The 18,193-nt window shown below is 43.5% G+C and overlaps 1 protein-coding gene across 1 annotated transcript in view; it reads left to right on the forward strand.

The window, feature by feature from the left end:
* Window positions 1–914: 914 nt before the first annotated feature.
* The window catches only part of LOC128310670 (uncharacterized), a 36,902-nt gene continuing 19,623 nt past the window's right edge, over window positions 915–18,193 (forward strand). Inside the window, exon 1 of the mRNA XM_053047368.1 lies at window positions 915–981. The gene's annotated coding sequence lies outside the window, so the exon portion shown is untranslated. The remainder of the gene's footprint in view (window positions 982–18,193) is intronic.

The following is an 18,193-nucleotide window of genomic DNA, read 5'->3' on the forward strand; positions in this document are numbered from 1 at the left end:
TGGGTTCTGTCTTTATTTCTTTGCGATCCGATCATTCTACCGTGTTGCTTCCGCCATTTTTGTTTTGTTGTTGGTCCCCTTGCAAAACATTCAATAGTAAGAATTCGTTTCCACCAGCCATAATTCGGTCGGTGGAAAAGACATTTTCTTTTTCCCCGCCCGATTTCTGCTCAAGTGCAGTTGGGAAAACAAATTTCATAAACTAAAAGGACGTCGTAATTTTGTTTGCCCACTTCCCTTCACGTTGCCCGCTGTTTGTTGATAACGTTTAACACTCCATTTCCGTGATCCGTTTCATTCACCAGCGTGGACCCGTTTGGTGTTTCGGTAATTTCCCGTGCGTCCTTGCTCTTACCCAGTCCATTGGTGCGTGTTCCTTTGCAAGCATGAAATCGAAACACAACCACAATCATCAGACATCAGATGATACGTGAGCCTTATATCGTTCCCCACATACCGCTCGAAACTTCTCTTCGAGTAGAGCGATTTTTTGCACCATTTTCCACGGCATGGCATCGGCAAAATTAATTACCCGCGCACAAAAGTTACTCCATAACACATAATTTTGCCTGCTTAACGAGTAACGAACAAATGTGCGAGCGGCAAGGGCGATCCGGCCGACAAGGCGAGCCCTATTGAAGAGGTTTTCCAACGAGTTTCCCCCCCGAAAAATGCTTTCCCATCGGATGATTTTTTTTTTCTCAGGTTCTAGGTAACAAATGGAAATGGAGAATGTTTTGCTTATCTTTTCCATCATCACGCCATCATAGCGTGGTTCGCTTTCATTTTGTGTTTTTTTTACGACATTTTGAGCCCTGCCTACGAACAGCCATCACCGGCCTTTAATGCAAATGTTCTGCTTTAACAGTTTGTTTTACGTTTTGTTTAATTTCAGATCCCCCACATCGCCGTCAGTATCCGTTGTGCTGCCGCTAGTACGTTCGTTGTGAGAATAAAAATGTCATAAGCCGATTAAGAGAGGTAAGTGCGCTTTGATTTATGCAAACATCAAACCAACATTCGTTTATAGCACATATATAAAAAAACTGGGGAGGAAAAAAAAAACTTTTCGAGTATCATCTGTTGATACGAACCCATTTAGAAGCGAAAAATCAGCAATTAAACAGTTTTGCTTGAAGTTTAATTACATTAGTTACGAAATTGGTAAAAATAAAATAATTGCATGACTGCTACGCATTGTTTCTTCCCATGAAAATGTGAACTTTCCTTCGTCGTAAGTAATAAAATAAGCGTCTGTTGGCTTCGCCTGTCCTCGACTGAACGTCGTTTCTTCATAAATTACGTTCGATTTGTCTTTTATCGACTCGGGAAGCCACCGTTTTACACGTAATCCACCAGCAGCCACCAGTGTGATTGGTCCATTTGTAATCCTTTCCCCAAAGGGAACGATGAAACAAGCTACAAACATAGTCGGTTGCCACGTTCACTCTCTGCCAGACCTAGAGCCCTGTTTCTGGTACAACCAACATAGTCCTTCACACCCCGTCACAAGTTGGCGGAAAGAAGTCATTAAAAAGCTTTAAATATTATAGCACTCAGCATGTTAGTAATGGCCACTGGGAGAACGTCGTGCGTGTGTGCTTGTGTTTTTGTATTGGAAAAATCCACACCACCGTCGTAACAACATTTCGTTTCAAAAGAAAGCACAACATCGAACATGTCTTCTTCGTTCGAGCTGGTGCCGGGACGAGCTCCTAGGACTCAAGTGGATCGTACCATTTTCACCTTTTCCAATTTTTTTTTAAACAGCTCCACCACTTTGATCGAACAGGAAAGCGCTTCCACAGCGTTTCCGCTGCATGTTTTGCCCTCTGGTGTCCCGTGTCCTGATACTGGCGAATTAAATTATTGCCTGTAAATATCGTTTTCTGTTTGCTTCCGGTGCTTACCACTACCACGACGAAACAGACGATGCCCGCCCGTGTGAAAGAGTGGCGGCGTTTGTTTGTGCGATAAAATGGAATCGATACGACACGAACACAACTGTTGGGCTGGATGAAATGGTGCACCGTTTCCACCCAAAGCCGTGGGTACATGGTTCACCCTTGAAGGCGTCTGTTTATTTTATCACCGCTTTTTCATATCATCCTGTCTCTCCCCCGAACCGTTCCGGACATCGAAACAGGACGTTTGTGCGTTTCTGTGCGTTAAACCAATGAAGCCATGAATCGAACGACATTTGTGGTACGGAACAGCGTGAGAAATGGCGATAGTCCGCAGTCTATCTCGGCGCACTGAGGACATTCGATGCGTAAAGGCAAACGGAACGAAGTGATGATGGTTGTGATGATCGTCCACAATCGGTTCCACCTTTACGCAAACGGTTATTATAATGGGTCTTTGATATCCTAACGCCATCGACCGAGAAGCTGTCTTTCGTGGGAGCAGTGCCGTGCTTCGGTTACGACGGAACACAACGATAAAGCATCTGCCCCTGCGTGATTTAATTAACTGTTCTCGAAAGGAGTTCCATTCACTTGGGTGAATGTTGGGGATTCCTTAGGTTGCAGGGTGTTTTGTGCTATGTTTGAGGTATATATGTGGAGAACAATCCAATAAGACGTCAAATGGCTTTAGCGTTGGTTGCTATACTGAGGAAATGATCTGCATTTAAAACAAATATTCTTGAGACTTATTTGTCGCGTTCCATTTTGTGCCTTTTTTATTAAATATAATTAACGTCAAAAGAGCAAAAACGCAATACGGCCTGGCCGTTCTTGAAGAAATATATAAAACAAAAACATTAAAAGATAAAGGTATGACATACGTTAATCTAAAAATAAAACAATTGTTGCAATTTAAAATAATTGATGTACAACATAATTTTTAGTTTGTTCAGAGCACTTTAAAACAAAATAAAATCGTTTTTTATTTACCAAGTAAATAAAAAAAATCAAAAAAACATTAAACATGATGATGAAAAAGAGAAAACAGTAATGTATTAATGAAAAGGCACACAGGATATCGAGAAACTGTGAATATCGTTTTAAAGCAAACGCATGAAAGTGTTAAGAATTTACGTAGTTTTATTGATATTTTTTTTAAATTGGTATCACTTTTAGTAGTGAAGTTCTAAATTTTTGATAGATTAATTAGATTAGATTAATTAAATAGAATTTGATAGATTGACTATTGATTTTTTTTTTCAATCTAATACCTTGAAAAATTTATTCTTATTTTTGGAGATGCTAACTGTTTATCGACCGTCATATGCAAATAAAATAATAGCAATATTACAATTTTCGCATCAATTTTAATATAATGAATATAGAATGGAAAAACCGATCCAGATGATGGTGGAAAACCCCTGCAAAATTGCCAAAGAGGCCCATCAATAGGGAATGGAGTGCTCACCCCTCGGAATGGTTATACCTAATGAATTAAATGCTATTTCCGATTGCGAATGACATCGTTTAATGGGAGTATTTATCAGAAGAGAATCCCTAGAAGCCGTGTCCTATCGTTTTAATATTTCTTCCTTCCTTGCCAACGCGTTGGAAGGACGAATTGTTCAATCGTGCGAAAATACTGCTGACTAGGTACCGTCCCTTGTCACAATCGGCAAAGTATCACGTACCAACCATGCTCTTTGGACCTTGCGTCCTACTTGCGTACATGGACGGCGAGCTTTTCTCCTCGTTCCCATGCAAAATCCACCCGCCTTCAAAATGCCATAACGTTCCGTCATCGTATTTGTTTCCTTTTTTCCTCGAGCGTGAGATGACGATTTGCGCCCCATTTCAGCGTCAATGCAGCTCCAGTAAAGTGCACGTTTTATATTCCTCTTCCGTAGGTGTGCAACGGCTGCAAAATATAAACTGTACCGAAGGAACACGGTCAGCGGGCAAATAAAATTGTAACATTACGTCCCGTGACCGGTGCGGCGTTGGAATGTGGAGGAGCGACTTGTAATAAAATAAGAATCCAACCACACACACACGCGCTCTTTTGCGCCACCAATCCTCCCATGTTGTTGGTTGCCCTATTTGCAGTTCCATTTTTGGGTATGGGTCTGCATTTTTGTTCACCTTCGAATGCATACCCGGAGCCGTGTCTGGGGCATGTTGAGTCATTCGTTGAGGCATTCGTGGAGAAGTTTAAAGGAGTTGCAAACAAAAAACAAACGCCGAAAAGCTTCAAAACGTGCCACCTCAAGCAGCAACCGTCTTTAGACAAAATGAAGATTTAATAGCACCGTGCTCTAGCCAGTGCAAATGTGCATCCAGCAAAATTCCATTCTTCTCGGATGCACGCTGCATCGGGATAAATAAAATCTCTCGCGGGAAATAGGTTAAGATGGTCGCTGAATATAATGAAGCAAAAACACAAAAACCAGCAAAACTTGGCCAAGGCTAAACGATACGATTATGGCAAAATTGCGCCAGAGATGATTAATAAATGAGCTAAATGGAAGATAAAGAGTATCCGCACCGGAGTATTTTCCGTACTCCACTTCCGGTTCCACGAAGTTCTTATTGTGCATGTTGCGGTGCACGTTATTGAAATTTATTGGTTTAAGTCCTTTTGTTGTCGTTTTTTTAAGGAGCACAAATTATATTTTAGGTTGCATAAAAAGAGTAATCACTTTAAAAGCTTACAGTCATAAAATGTTAACTATGCACCCCGGGATACCACTGCTGATCGAATAACCGGAACACGAAATGAACCCTCATTTTCTGCTCCAGCTGGGTCAAAATCGTAAAAGGTTGGAAACTAGTTACGGTGCTTGGTAGTAATAGTATCATCATTACAAAAGATGACAACAAGGAGGACTACAAGCCCAAATGAAATCAGAACAAAAAAAACAAACTAAGTTAAGCTACAAAGCTGAGAACTAATACTAAAACAACTCTTACACTAGATAAGCTTTAATATGTTGAATATGTTATGAATATATGAATATAATATGTTGTGAATATATGTTGAATGAATGTTTCCGGAAGTACACAAGTAAAGATTTTGAGTAATGGTAAAAAAATTAATTAATCTTGTGATGAGATCGCAAGACAGAAGTTAGGAATATTTTCCATTGAGTGCACTTACCTGGTGCTGTCATCTTCCTATCCGTTTTCGTTTTGTTTGTTTCCATTTTGAGAAATTCTGTACACCTAAACAGAGAAATACAAACGATACAACGCATTAAAACTATGACGAAAGTTCCAACTATATCAACACTCGGTATTATTGCTGTATATCATGAAATACCAAGATGTGCTCTAGATTGGTGCACTACCCGACTGCAAGATGCAGCACGGAACGTCACTACGGTCACTCACGGTGAAGCGAATCCCGCAAGGTTCGGCCAGCAGGGAAAGAAAAGCCATAAAGTACACTTTCTTTGATCAAGTGAAAAACCGGTTCCGGCTGTTGCCGGTGGTCACAGTCTACGTGACATTGATATTCGGTTCCTTCTGCACCAAGCCGGGTAGGTGTATGGAATGCCCAACGGCACTCCGAAGGGGCAAGACATGACGCTAAACATGAGCGAACACTGCGCAAATGCTGTGGAACCGCATTCTTGTCGACCGATGCCAGCAGCCCTTCCCTGGTTTGCTGGTTGGATTAATTTACGACCTACCTAGTTGCAGTGTGCTACGGCTTACACTACTACTGCAGCATGTTTCGGGTTGGCAGCAAATGATAGGTTAAGTTGCCATACTGCCACAATTTCTCGATGTACACAAGATGCGCACCAGGTGGGAGCTAAGTGTGTGTGTGTTGCTAGTGCTTTGATAGGAAGTTGCCCTATGAAGCCCCCTTGTACCTCGGGATGGTTGATGTAATCGAATCATCAATTGAACGTACCAGCACTGCTCGAGACAAATGTAGCCCTCGGTAGCAACGAGGTATGCAATTGGAGAAGATTACGGCGTATACTGTGACGCCTGTATCACCTACTACAAGCGTTTTCTAAGTCCATCGTGAAACGGATGTAAACATACTGTGTAACTCAAACAATGACAGCTGTCATGATGCGTCTACCCTGGTGCCACAATGGAAATCTTCCATACCGCGTAATCTGACAGGTTTTTGGAATGAAATTCTTTTCAAACCAATGATGATCCACGTGGGAAGTAACCTCACGCCGAAATAGTTTCATAACAACTGCACCATGAGTTTCCTCTTACTCAAGCGGAGAAAGAGCTTTCTGACAGTTGCTATAGCGAGCTTCCAAGTCGAAATCCCAATGCGATGTGATCACTTTTCCTAAAGTGCAATTGATAGCGATCACACAAAACAATCACGTTGATCGATTGCGCGAAGCGAATGATATATCACTCACAAGCCGAAAAAACAGCCAACCTTGAGTAGCTGTCAGCTTAACGTGGTGCAAATCTTACATTCCAACTCATTTACGGTATCGCACCGATTTTGCATACAATAGTAGGAAAGAAGGGAATGGATTTCCCGTCACCTTCCGCAGCAACACCATCCCGCTCAGGGCGGGATGACGCTGACGTTACGGCGTTTGATCGTAACTCCCGCGTCTCAACCAGCACGGTGTGTTGTGACGAGTAATGCGTTTTTAATTCATTTCCTCCACAAGGGTTTCTTAATGGCTTCATTTGCTTTGATAATTATCATTCTGATTGGATGATCAACGAGTCATCCGGTGATGGTGTTCGATTGGTGACCGAGATGTCCCCTAGCTGATGCTTCTAGCAGCGGTCTTGTCGTCATTTTTATTGGAGGCCGGCGTGAGCGTCTTTTTCTGCGGAGTTGGTTGGATCCGGACATTGGTCGGTTGAGCTGTAAATTAATTATCTCTTCTCATCCGGCACAGTAGACCCAAAGATAACTCAATACAGCCGACTAGCGCTCATTTCCTGATGGGAAGATTTTATCAGAATGCTAGCACGACTAGCACGTTTCGGTTCCGGCCATCGTTTTGTGTCTGCCTTCGTTAACTCATTGTAATTTGATTGTTTCATGCTGTAAAATTGAAACAGAAAATAAACAAACGATTCAAAGTTCGTAGAAGCAATTTTTACTATTATTGGTTACTTCGCGCTTCCCTTCTGTTCTGCGAATGGATTCCATTTCGACGACCGTCGGATAAAAGGCCTGCGCTTCCTCTTTCATAAACGTCGCGCTAGTTGATTGTACCGTCGTGATTTTCCTGTCGGTATAATCGTCGGCCGAGAGGTTGAACAACTATTCTCAGGCTGTCAGTTGGTGCTGGACTTGCTGGCTGGTATCTCTCCGGACAATCTCCATCTCCGCAACGTCAAGCTTTTAGTGCTCCATTGTTTCACCAGTTTCGAAGCTTGTGGATTCACTTTTCGAATCGCAGATGCACACGATTTGATGCTCCCTTCCCGCTTACTGGTCACACAGCAAGATGTTCCCAGCTCGTGATGGTCACACGTGGTTGGAAGGTTTTTCCGTGTGCATCGGCCATGGAGACGAGGAAAGACGTGCGCGAATGACACTGTTCGGTGGGTTCAAATTTATTTTCACCGAAAACTTGTTTATCGACTTCTAAACATCCCACCGCAAAGGAAGGTCTGCTGTGGCTCGATAGCTCGTGTATGATTTGCAAACTTTGACTCACTATTAAGGGCTTCGCATGCTGATGACAACCAGTGTTGGTACACCGAACAGTGCTACTAATGTTCCTCAGAGCGCTGACTTCATGCTTTCTGCGCCAGTTGCGTAAAGTTTGGCGAGAGAGAGAGTGTCCCATCTGACATTACCGTCGCATAATCAACGTTCGCAAATGGGGAACTAGCACAGTGGGATAGTTTTAGCCAGCACACTTGATGCGAACACTCCGCCACTAACGAGTGCTATGAACAATGATCCGGAACAGTAGCGCCACGCTGCCGGTGGTCCACGTCAAACAAAGTCTTCACTGCCGGGACCGCATGCTGGCATTGGTAGCCATGCCACTGTCAACGTATTCAACTGCTACTACTCACGATGATCCACGAGTTGTCCAGAACAGCTGGGCGTTTGCTCGCAGGGACGGAAACTGCTGCTGGCTCGTGTTTGCTCTAAGGGCAAGAAACACGTTACCAAGCTCCTGTGCCGTGTAGACATTTTGCAAACTCGTTGATTCCGATCGGCAAACACGCTGGGGAAAGGTCCTCATGCGCTATACCTCGCCATGCTACTGGTGAGCCATAATGGAGCCATCATATTTGATTTTACGAAAATCTCATTTCAATTTTAACTCATTTCAAATCGTTTAACCGAAAACCTCATCCATAACTAACCGAGGCCCGCTCTTGTTACAACTTTGCGGGAGGTTTAGCAAACGCAGTGTAAAGCCTGCCAGCAGGAAGCTGTGCGTTTTATCTCCGTGAAATCGACTCGCGCGCCGGATCGCGTTGCAACTCCATCGCGGAGGGAAGTTTGCCGCCGGAACTTGGAGCAAACCCCAAGTGCGGAACATTTTGAGGGTGATCCTTTGCTTTTCACACATGGAAGCAGCAGTAAGTGTTGCGGTCAATGCGGTGTGGTTTGGGTAACATTTATCATCACATTCGCTTCACGCATCCGCTGCTGGCGTGTGGCTATTGTGTAAGAGAAAGGTCCTGACGCCACTATGTGGTACCTTTGAGTGAAGGATAGCTAGTAGTGGTGCTGGGTTATGATAAAATGAATGTCAACATTTTTGCATTCTTTTCCTTGACGTTCCGGGTGAACAAGTGAATTACAAAACATTTCAATTTACCAAAAAGGTTCTTCAGGTTTCAGAATGGCCTCCTAATTTGAAACCCACAGCTTCGTTTAATTGTCTTTAGAAATAAATTTAAAGTAATACAGCTTCTGGATATGGGCATTTCTACCACTAAGCGCAAAAAGATGGGAGTGATCCTCCTAACAACGGGATATTTAATTTCTTCAGTTCAACCCCATGACATTCAACGTCTAATACGTTCCGTAGCAGTTAGTTTATGACGCACATCAAACACTAGTAACCTTACAGAAAGGATCTACCCAAGCTTACGCCATAAAGCCAAATTTCAAACAAACACACACACACACACTCGCTTCGTTTCGCCAGAAAACCCAACCGCATCACCAAGATATTTGAATTTTCGAGACAATCCTACCCGTCTCGTGCTAAACCCTGTCCTGCCCCTATTGAAAATAATAACTCGTCATTTAGCGCCCATCATCGTTTGCCTCTCATTCAACTTTTCTCGCATTCAAGCATCCTACATCAACAACAGCAGCAAGGCACCACTTCCGACGATCCGGAAACGAGTTTAGATCCCAAAACGGGAGACACCCCCGTGCTCAAATCTTCCCATAAACCCACCCAACCCGGCACAGGGTGTCCTGGCTCGAGTGCGATTACGGCGTAGACATTCTTCGGAGCGACCGGCCAACCAGACTGGGTCTTTTCACAAAAAGGAGGAGTTTTCTTTTACTAAACGAACCCCGGGTCCCATTTTCACACCCGATGGCTTCCCTCGCAATTCCGAAAGGGAACTCTTTAGCACCATTTTCACCAGACGATCCATTTCCGGGAGTGATGTGCGACCGCTGGAAGAAACCATTCCCCAAGACGCACAGACAGACACACTTGCGGGACCGAGTGCCTTTCGGGTCGTTTTGCTTCCAACAAGTACTGCTTTTTGCATCCTATTGCGTGTGGGCGGGTGTGTGTGTGCATCTTTCTTTCAACCATGCATGCAGTTTCTCCAGCGCATCATGCAAGATGCCATAAAGGGCAATAGTCTCATCATGAGCCGGAGCAGTAAATCATGTGAGCTTTTCGGATATAATTTATCTTTCACACTCGACGCTCGACGCTTGAACGAACGTTCTTTTCCATCCATTTTTCCCGTGTACGCTTCACGCTGCCCTAGTGGAAGGTGCACTATCAGCTAGGGCATCCCTTTTGCTGTATGGATGTGCTAGACAAAGCGCACGAAGGAACTCGTGCTTTGTTTCACACGAGTGGTTGGGTAATTTTGCAAAATCAACTAACAGCCGGTAAACGGTTCCGGCTACTACGGCAAAAAGAGGCAGCAGACAGTCAAAAGGCTGTCTGCAAAATAAGCCGCCGGTAAGGCTTGTCTTTCCGAGAGCTTTTGATCGTTGAGAACATCAAATATCGCACTAAGCGTGTTTTTTTTTTTTTTGGATGGGATATCTGTGTTTCCTCTCGGCACATGTAGTTGTAAGCAAACTAACAAAAAACTGTTTAAAGAATATGATTGAAGCTGCTTTATCCAGTAAGCGGCAGAAGTGGTGTTTTATGAAACTCTTCTTATCGATAAATGCGCAACAAAAAAAATCATTTGAACCTAAGTCACGGAAGTGGGCTTTTGGTGAAGCTCTTCTATTTTACCACTACCCAAAGTCCCCACTCGAAGGTCAGTGGCTTCCCAGTGGCTAGCATGCGTGGCCACTCTATATACCGATGCGAAGTAAGACGATGCGAAGGCACGTTAGTTACTTCAGCCTTCAACCCATCAATTATCAACACCTTTTTGCACTCACCGCTAACGGTGCGCTCATCAAAACCATGAGCTCATCCGCTAGAAGTGGCGACCGCGGAGTGTTCTAGCGCGCAATTCTTGGGCAGGATGTTTAATGTGGATGTTGTTTTTTTTCCCCGCTCTGCTGTTCCCCAGAACTGCTGTGGGCAACGTGGAATGTGGCTTCTTCACTCGCGCCTTCGAACGGACGATTCACCGATTATCGTCATCGTCTAATTAAGCCGTATTTATGAGCCTCCATCGGAGCCTGATACGGAGGAAGCCCGTCGACCGAGGGTAAATTCCAACATTGACCGAGCACGAGACAGTGAGCTTGAAGTGTACGAATACGGTCTTGAACCTGAAACGCTGGTTCTTAGCCTCCAACGAAACCTTGACACATGCCCCCGAGCCATGGTTTCGATTGTTGAACGTTTCCCGAAGTGATCGTAGCGTCTTGCTATGAACGACGCTGATGCCCTCAGATGATGTTGGGTGGAATCGTGATTTCGCAAAAATCATCACCACAGTACACGCTCATCAATCTTTCCGAACCCGATCAGGCTGTCCTCTGCTGAATCCGAATATTGCTTCGAAATCGGCCAGAAATGAGTCATCGATATTTTGCCACAAAATACAATGACGATACGTACTGTTGCCGAAAAGGATTCCACATTATTAACGTTTGGTTTTGGTCGGTTCCGTCAACACGAGCCCAACCGTACGCTTCCTTCCGCGGAAGCTGCACCTGAACACTTGGCGACGTCAGTTTCGTATACAGTGCCGGTCATAACAACCGCAATTAGCACCTTACGGTTTCGTCCCGGACCCCGGAAGATTGATGACCGGGCGGGTTTTGTGAGCTGACGCGAAGAGCATCGCGGAAACGCGCCTTTCCGTGGCTCGTGTGCTTCTTTTCGGATGATTAAACGGTTGCCTTAGGAGTTTACTCCAATGACTGGCGTGGATTAAGAATCAATTTGTGTGACGACGGGCAAAAGGGCTTAACGCCGGTAGCTGAATTATGAAAATGTAATTTGATGGATATCACGGCGGCCGGTTCCACGGACACGATCCAGATAATAATAAGGCTTACATGACGATCTTAATTGGACGTCCGATTTGGAGGACAGGGCAATCAAATTAAGCAGACATACGTTTACTCAATCGCCGTTCCGCTTTATCTGAGACCCTAGTGAAGGACGCATGTGTGGTCCGATATTTATTTGTTTTCTTGCGTTTTTTTGTTATTATACAAATTTTAATATTTGACCTCAACTGAACTAAGCCATTTAGGCAACAATTTTAAATGATTTATGCATCATGTGTGGCAAATGATCGACTAAGAGTTGTTTTAAAATATGCCGAAGGTCGATAAAACATTAATCAAAAAAATAATTAAATAAACCTCATATCAATCCCAACCATTAATGCCCTTATTTGCGGTTTACGTCAGATTATAGGAACTTTTGCTAAGGTCAATGAAAACATAAAAGGTAACGTTTGATTTAGCTCTTTCTTGCCCCGACGATCAGCTGTTCCTATGGTTCCTATGAAACATACTCTTGCTGTCGTTGTCGTGCAATTGCACGTTCCAAGTGGCAAGCGCTGCTCAGATGCTACCGATCTTCAAACAATGACTTTTATGTTCAGATATTTCTCATCATTTGAGCAACTTTTGCCAACGCCCTGGGAAATAATGTGGGCATTTTGGTCGCAATCTTCATCTTTAGAACTTACATTACCACCTGCTGTTGTGTGGTTCAAGTTTTGCTTCTTTTCGTTTAATTTTATCCTGAGGGATGAAGATGTTAATTATACCAGACTTGCTATATTTGCCAGATATTAAGCACAATCTGCACGATGGAAAACTTCATACTTCAGATAAAGGACCTGCAAACCGGTTATTATACTAAACGTATAACCATATCAAATTTTGGCTAATGCGTAAGGATAGGTAACAATAGATTCACCAAAAGTTCTTTTGCAAGGGAACTCCTATCTACGTTGACAATTCACAATATACATTCAAAATGTTGCCTCAAATTTTTTAATTGGGCTATCATATATTTATGATGCTTTAAATCATCACCTTAAGTAGATAAAATTGTTAGTCATTTGGTAGTTATTGAGTTTAAACTCATTTATATTTTTGTAGAACAGCCGTTTTTTTTAGATCCGTGAGATCAAAACGGATATTGAAGCAAATATCCATTTTTTTTTTCAAAGAATAATTCGGCCTACGCCATCACAAAACTATGTACAAAAGATAAATACATCCCATCGTCCATAAACATGTCAATGCTACAATGTGTCCAATGTACAACCAAAACGTGCCGCACAATGTATCGCCGTCCCGGCAGTTGAAAGTGATAATGATGATTTTTATTACTAGCTCCCACGTATAGTTTGCACTGTAGTGTATGAATTTCCTTTGGAGTTTTCCATTTTCCTTTCCAAATGCTTTGATGTGCTGCAGTTGAATTTTCATGCAGCGTTTTGTTTTACGCCGGTGGGGTGTTCGTATAAATGTTTACGATGCGATCTAAAGGGTGACCAAGGCGCGGTAAAAACCACCATCGATAGATGAAACACACCGGCTACATCAGACTCCAAGCCTGTGCATGAGTGTGTGTGAATCTTTTCCAAGTGATGTGCACCAGATGTTTAGTGAACATCGATTTTATGGCCATTTTTTTTACTTTCTTTACATCCTTGCTCCGCAGCGCTTGGGAACTCCGTGGAACGTACCTTTATTTGTGTATTAAACGTTCGTTACTTAATTTATCAACCGTTTGGTATCCCGCAACGGGACTTAAAAAGGTAGAGGAGATCTTTAAAGATTTGTACATGCCTTGTTTTTGGCACTTCCCTTTACACACCTCCTAAAGTGGCAGTAAAGTGACAAATAATTGACATTTTTACTCAACACACCATACTCAAACAGTCGGTAGCGTCTGTTTCGGATGGGTGTTGCAGAAACAAAATGGAACAGATTTTTCCCCATGTAATGTACCTTTGATGTGATTATTGGTGAAAAGAAGAAATGAGCGTCTGTTGACAAATTCCCTGTACCTAATCGAGGAAAACTTGCTTTTTTTCTACAAAAGAAATTCCAATGCATCAAACTCACATTTAATAAAATTACTTTCAATAAATTGATTCATCCGCCACACAATAATTTCACTTCTCATAATGGAATAAACCATTACTCAGCCGCACAGATTTTTTTCCAGATTTCAATTTCCGTTGCTTGGTGGCGTACGTAGCGTATGAGTGATGCGGTTCAACCGGTGGGAGTCATTCTTTTAACGCACCTTCATCACTTGTCATCGCTTCACACACAGTTTGCCCGTTGCGAGCGAAACGAAGGATGAAGTTGCTATTTATTTTTCAGATAACTCAACAATAACACCGACGCAAAAGGGTGTGAAGCCGTTATGTTTTACCTTCCTTTTTGCGTCCGATTTTTCTCTGAACGGTGCTGTCTGCCCGACATCTCGAAAACTCGATTGCTACCCGTACATCTAAGTGCGGAAGGTTGGGTGGAATTCGTTGTAATGTATATGTGTTTTTGGGTCGCTTGTTTCATTCATAAACCCCAAGAGCATTCTCTCTACTTACTGCCCGAAACATTGCTACATAACTTCTAAACGCCATTGTGAAAAGTAAACTTTTCATTGTGAATGTTAAAACACAGAACTATTCCATCATTTACTACAAATCAATCTCGCAATCAACGCATTGAGTGATTGCAAAATAATATTTTTTAATCTTAAACATTTAACGAATTATTAAAGGATCGCCAAAATGTTTCTACAACGGTTTGATTATTTCTATTTTTTTTTTGTTTTTATGACCAATAATGTTTACACTGTGCTGCTACAAGGCGAATTTAAGCCCTTTGAATCCTGTTCCAAGAGATAGTACATGGCCGCTTTTTTGTTTTGTATTTGTTTCCAAAGCGAGAAAAGTTTGTGCTGAGTTATGCGGTGAAGTAAATATTAAGTACCATCTGTTCGTTATCGGTGCGACTTCATCAAACAGCAGTTGAGCCTGTCATCGATCGAACGTACTGCAGGAGCGGAAAATCAGGAGGTAGAAAAAAAAACGACACCCAGATTTAAGTGCATTGTGCGGGTCGTCCTCCGTTGCAGGGAATGGAAACAATTCAACGAAAGTGTCCGGCGGGAAGTGGGTTTGCAACCGAACCGGAAGTATGATTTATTCAAACCCTCCCCACGGTCGATCGGGTTTGCTGAGCGGCGACGAACTTGATGCAAATATAAAGGGAAACCCTCTGTGCAAACTGCAATCCCTGCCAAACAGGGAAGTTCATCATGGGCGGCTTAAGGTCAGTTTTTTGTACGGACAACTGCACCACACCACTCTTGTTAGCCAAACCTTCCGGTTTAAGGGATGAAATCCGATCTTCATAATTGAGGAAGAAAGCTGTTATGCTTGCACAAAACTTGCTCTACGCAAAAACCACTTCAAGCCTTTTCGGAGCGGTGCAAGGATGTTTCTAGCGTGCGAGAAGGATGGTACCTTCGCACAACTTTTCCTCCGCAATTTTCTAATTGATTGAGTTTCACTGTATCCTGCCTGGATGTGTGCATGTACGGCCGTGTCTGTGGAAGTGAAATTTCTTAAGCGATTTTGTGGTCCACTACCGTCATCGACCCGTTGACGTTTTGATGGTGAACCGATACGATCACTGCTTTTCTTCGTGTGTTTAGCACATTCAGACAGCCTAGTAAAACGAACAGACGATGCATACGCCCGGAAGTGAAGCGATTATTTATGGATAAAGTTGTCGGAACGTTAGATTGTTGACTGGATGAGATTAATGGATTCGTTTTGCAGCTACATTGCAATGATACGGAACAGTAAACGATGCCTAGTTGTGGTGAAGAATGTCACACATCTATCTCATTTTCTCAGGGTGATGATATTGTCGCTCAGGATCAAATTATTCTACCACGTTCCACGTTCTACCAACTAACTGCAAAACACATTACTTGATTAATGTATGAATGAGCCCCATTAAACGACACAAAAGAAAATAGAGGAAAACCAGGGAGGGGGCAGGTCTCCAGTAGGAGAATCTTTCTAATTGATCAGGAAGCATTATCCTTTGCCGAATCGTTAAATTAATCTCTTCTCATTCATTTTTTGCTTGCTTTGAAGCAAGAAGCACTGCAGCAGAAGCCAATTTTATTGCGTGTCCTGAAGGGAACAATGTTGCGCCAAAGGGTCGTAATTGAGTCGAGCAAAAACTTATTATCTGCTTTCACCGTTAAGGAAACTCAACATACAACACAAAAGAACATCCAACCAATCCAACCCCCTCACGCCCAATCTATTCACCAACAAACAGTAGCTCCGTAAGTTCTGCTTCCGTTTAAAAAGCAACGGAACGGAACCCACCCCAAAGAGACCGCACCGTTCCTCGAGATTCTGCGGGACTGCGGGAGTGGTGGCGGGATTTTTAGCGACGTGAAGGTTAGATGGTCTGTTCCGCCCTGGAAAGGCACGGCCAGAGTGCTTACTTTAGCTGCATTTCACACAAAGGCCGAACCGCTTCTAATTAATTGAGTTGCTAAGAAGCTTCCGTTCTTCCCGGGGACCTCCAACGCGCCCCGTGGAAACATTTTCTCCAGGCCCAAGCTGTGTTCGAACGCAAACGAAGGTACATTCGATCGAGTGGAAACTCATTTACGCCCGTAAGCGTGAATGTGAATGGCCACGTAACGACCACAGGCTGCACCCTGCAAAGAAGTGGTGGCAGATCCCGATGCGATAGTGCCTCAAGGTATGTCGATTCAGTTTGCCTGCTACTGGTGTAGACCATTGCATTGCATTGTCTGCTTCCGTAAGTGCATCCCTGTTTTCTGCTGGAGCTTTGCAGAAGCTTCATGCAGAACTTCTTCTTGCGTAATGCGCTGATAGTTATCCGATTATACGAGTAAAGGCAGCTACCATTTGCAGAAGCGAAGTAATGGGTGGTTCCAGCCTCGCCACAGGCTTCCCATCATGACGAATTCGAACAGAAACTGAGCAACTTTTTGGACACTAAGGCACACTCACAAACATCAGAACTGTTCCCGGCTCGGCTCGAACGCACGGCATGCATCATGCAAATGCTCTTATCTGGGAAATACCTCCAGACTCTCGGGCATTCCAGAAAGCACTGCAAATTCCTCCAACCCCGAAAAGACCCCTGTGCTTCCTGTGGTCCGGAAAGGAAGATATGTTATCGTATTCAGTTGCTAATGAAATTAGTTTCGTTATGACAGTGGCTTTGGTTTTGTGGCACATAAAGCGCCACTCTCGGCAGATTTCCAAAAGGTATGAGGCTCCGGTAATCCGGATATGAAATGAAATCGACCGGCTTCTGCTCGTCATCTCGGGAAGCGGAACCTCAGTCTCTATGAACCATGCCGGGTAGTATTCATTTTGTGTCGGTTTTCCGCTTTTCCGCCCTCTAGGCAACCACCCCCGCACACACCTGACGAGATGGTGTATGGCGTGAAATTCTGGACTAATTAGAAACAATATGCCAAAGCTTGGTACCCCATCCTGAGCATCCTCGGCGGACAGGTAGTTAGTACACGTAACGTGAGAACGGCTGTGCTTAAACCATACCGTATTTCGCATGCAGGAATATTTCAATTCTACAATCCAAATAGGGATAAATCTAATGCCAACAGCCAACGCATACGATGCAACGCTTCCCGGTTGCATTCATTCGACTGTTTGCTCATTTATAATGAGTTCCGAGCCTAATGTCATAGCCTTTTAATTACACATTTCGCATTCGGATGAACGGAATGCGTATTGTTTCAGTCCGTTTTCTGCTAACCGGCACGACGGCACGGTTCATGTTTGCCTCACAAGCTATCGATTGTTAAAGCACGCACCCAATTATTTTCCCACGTAATTATGTTCCGCTGCAGGGAGCGAATAAGAGTAGCTTTGGCATACGCGTCGTAATTGGTCCCGAAACCAAACCACCTGGTTCTGATTAGCGCATGTTGTTGGACGTTTGGATATTGGAGAACGATACGTGTTTCTAATTGCAGCCAAACGCACTTTCAAACCCAAATTCGGAAATCTAAAGTCGCATAATACGTTAATACCTTAATTGAAGAATTCGTGTTTCTTTGGCTGGCAGTTCTCGCTTGTCCCACGGAAGCTCTTGGGCTTATCTCATTCGAACAACCAATCTCAACCCATCCATCCAGAAGACCACCAGTTTGTGCGTGTTGACGTGTTAAACTGCCAATTCATGTTTTTAAAATGCCTCTTCGCGAAGCCCGAATTCGGAAGCTGATCCAGCTCGTCTTTAGCCAACAGATCCTCTTCCTACAAGGTCACATCAAGTGGGTACTTGTGAACGATGCCCAAAAGCACATACACGGGCATCAGTAGCATCATTGCCGTCAAATTAAGCAAGATGAGAAGCTGTCAGACGGTGCGATTGTCAAGTGTCTGCCCCGGGGGAGCACTGTGAAGGAACATAAAGTTAAGGTTCCTCATCTCGAGCGCGTTGCCCAAAAAGAAGCCAACAGTTGTAATTCTCTATCATTATGCATGTGTCGTCTTATCCTTTTCGCAGTCACGGCAAACAATGCAACAGGAGACTTATCAGCAAATCACAGCAAAACCCTCTCATAATCTCACTTCTTATCCTAACCTCCGCACCACCAAAATGACCTCCTGCTAGGTTC

The sequence above is a fragment of the Anopheles moucheti genome, chromosome 2, assembly GCF_943734755.1.
Source record: "Anopheles moucheti chromosome 2, idAnoMoucSN_F20_07, whole genome shotgun sequence".
Lineage (NCBI taxonomy): Eukaryota > Metazoa > Arthropoda > Insecta > Diptera > Culicidae > Anopheles > Anopheles moucheti.